This window comes from Cydia pomonella, chromosome 13 (assembly GCF_033807575.1).
Source record: "Cydia pomonella isolate Wapato2018A chromosome 13, ilCydPomo1, whole genome shotgun sequence".
NCBI lineage: Eukaryota > Metazoa > Arthropoda > Insecta > Lepidoptera > Tortricidae > Cydia > Cydia pomonella.
Genome location: NC_084715.1, coordinates 17,712,946 through 17,715,940, shown reverse-complemented (window position 1 = coordinate 17,715,940; position 2,995 = coordinate 17,712,946). Strand labels below are relative to the sequence as shown.

Sequence of the window (2,995 nt, the reverse complement as noted above, 5' to 3'; positions counted from 1 at the left end):
AAATTTCAACTGCCTAGCTATCACGGTTCATAAGATACAGCCTGGTGACAGAAGGACAGATGGACGGACAGCGGAGTCTTAGTAATAGGATTCCGTTTTACCCGTTGGGTGCGGAACCCCGAAAACCAACTACAGGAGTAAAGTAATGTTGTATCAAGCAAAAACGTCTGCGAACGATGCTATAGGCCCATATGGTGGACATGTTATTATTTGCTGTGTTGAGTGGCGTCTTGGTGGATCAGATGGAAGAGCACTGGGCTAGCGATCCAGTGGTCGTGGGTTCAAATCCCACCCAAGCCAGTAAATTTTTCCACTTTTAATCTATTTTAACTACACGTAAAGTGGTATACTACAAACGACCAATATTTAACTTGACGTGTTACAACCAATCAACACTATGGAATCTAGAGGATAAGGAAGCGCAACACCCGAGCATTGTCTCGGAATTCCCTTTGCGATGGCAATCACATGGAAAGGCCCGAAGACAATTTTCCTGCTCAGAAAACGTTATTATAAAAAGTTAATGGTATGGGTCTACCACTTATCTCAGGCGGTTGGTAATTTAACTTATATATTACTTCGTAATGACGAAGTGTGCCAGTGTTTTGGTACGCAAATCAGGTTTGTGCATATGTTCGTTTGTGCGCAAGTTCGCTCGGCATTATATAAATATGAACGGGCCTATGTGTACTTTTGAAATCTTTGCCAAGAAGTTGCGCGTTGTTTTTCTATTGGAAGTTTGTCGAGTTTTCGAACTAATACTAGTTTATATACATATAACATTAGTTTATATACATATAACATTAGTTTATATACATATTACATTAGTAATATATAATACATTTTGTAAACCAGTTTCATGCAGCAAAGTCGTCAACTAGTCAATAGATGACCATAATAACTTCAACGCTCAGGCTAATACTAGTCTTTTTTTTTAATAGCCTACATTGTGTCCCACTGCTTGGTAAAGGCCTCCCCTGTCTTCCGCCACTCGTCACGGCTTTGTGCATGCTCCCGTCAGTCGCCACAAAATGAGTCCAGGTCGTCTCGCCATCTCTTTTTTGGCCTGCCTCTGCCTCGGGTGATCTGTGGTGCCCATTCGGTCGCTATTTTGGCCCATCTGCCCGGGTGCATCCTACAGATGTGTCCTGCCCAATCCCATTTGAGCTTGGCGGCCTTCACACCCACATCGCCGATACCAGTTTTGGAGCGCAGCTCTGTGTTCCTTATCCGATCGATTCTACGGATATATACTAGTAGATAATATTATAATACTAGTAGATCATTATTTAATATAAATAACGTATCCTCTAGCCTCCTCGGTCCCGATGTCCTTTTAAAAGGACAATATCAATTCGAATTTCGAACTGTAATGGAAGGTTCAAGCGGCGTGCTATAATACGAGTATACATTTGATTTGTATTATAGTAGAAAAACTAATATCGGCAATAACTCGGAATTACATTTCCTTGGAATTTATTGTAACATTGACATTAGTTTATTGTAAGTAAACAGATACGATATGTTTGTTATATTTAATCAATCAATCAATATTTTATTTGTCATAATACGGTTTACATGGGATCTAAATCTAATTAATAGTACATGCGTATTATTAATTTATTATTATTATGCATATTAACACAATATTCTCCAAATTATACCTGACTCCATTGATGATTCCTATGATAATTCCTCCAAGTCACTTTTGGATTGGCTTCATTTAAAAAATAATTGAAGAAATATGTTTTCATACATGGGTGTTTATTTAGTCACTTGCAATTTCAACTGTCTAGCTATCACGGTTCATGAGATACAGCCTAGTGACAGACGGATGGACGGACGGACGGACGTACAGCGAAGTCTCAGTAATAGGGTCCCGTTTGACCCTTTGGGTACGGAACCCTAAAGTAGAGCTTTAAGAAAAGAGCGTAATTCCATCTTAAAGGCCGGCAACGCACTTGCAACTCCTCTGGTGTTGGTAATCCTCCATGGGTGGCGGTAATCGCTTACCATCAGGTGATCCGTCTGCTCGTTTGCCTCCTCTGTCATAAAAAAAATTGTTTAGGGTTTTAGTTTTGTTTTGACACGACCTTAACGATCGCTCACGCTGTCACGCTTGTTGTTTTCTTGCAAAAATCAATCACAATCGTATTATTCTCTCCGGACTCAAGGTCGTAAAACAAAATCAGACACTTAACAAATTGTTAAGGATCGGCCTCTAGGGCTTCGGTTCTCCCGTTTGCTTTCTGCAGGCCGGATTGGAAGGGCACGTGCACTAAACTTAGCCCTTTGGGAATAGAAATAACTGTACGTTGGATATTACTCACTGTCCAAAGGTCATTTTGTATACCTTAAACGACTTAGAAGTCACTTGAACCCGCCGCCAAAAAGCCGCACCCATACAATCGAAATTACGCTCTTATTTAAGACAACATGCTTAAATTAGAAACTCTAAGTTTTGTATGTAATACTTCTACTCGCTAAAATTCTTGCCTATAAGTACCTATACCTCTGGGTTGGAAGGTCAGATGGCAATCGCTTTCGTAAAAACTGGATTAGTTGCCAAGCGGATCCCAGGCTCCCATGAGCCATGGCAAAAATGGACAACGCGAAAAAGAAGGGACAAATTCTACCAACGTAAACTACTAGACATGTATATGAATGTTACTGAAAGGTTCATGTCAAATTTTACCTTTTGAACGCCAACTGTAAGTGTTATGGCGGACGCTGTCAAAGTAACCTTCACACTTTCAAGTAAGGTTTACATTAGCTCGTTTGCGCCCGGGAGCTTGGCGTTTGAGTGATGTTTGTGTTTATGACATGTCATATGGCCTTCAAAGGTATAATGTTATTTTCAGAATGTTTAATGAGAACGTAACTTCTATTATGTATGTTGGCAGTTAGGTTTGTGTGACTCTGAGGGCCACCCCACACTAGCGTCTTTTGAGCGCTATGAAAAATGGCGTCGGTGCACAGTTGAGCCAACGCGGCA

The 2,995-nt window shown here is 40.6% G+C and overlaps 1 non-coding gene across 1 annotated transcript; it reads left to right on the top strand.

Annotated features, from left to right (window-relative positions):
• The first annotated feature begins 227 nt into the window (after positions 1-227).
• On the top strand, positions 228-300 carry Trnaa-agc (transfer RNA alanine (anticodon AGC)). Its single transcript has one exon. It is a non-coding gene; the product is annotated as a tRNA-Ala (tRNA).
• Positions 301-2,995: the final 2,695 nt, after the last annotated feature.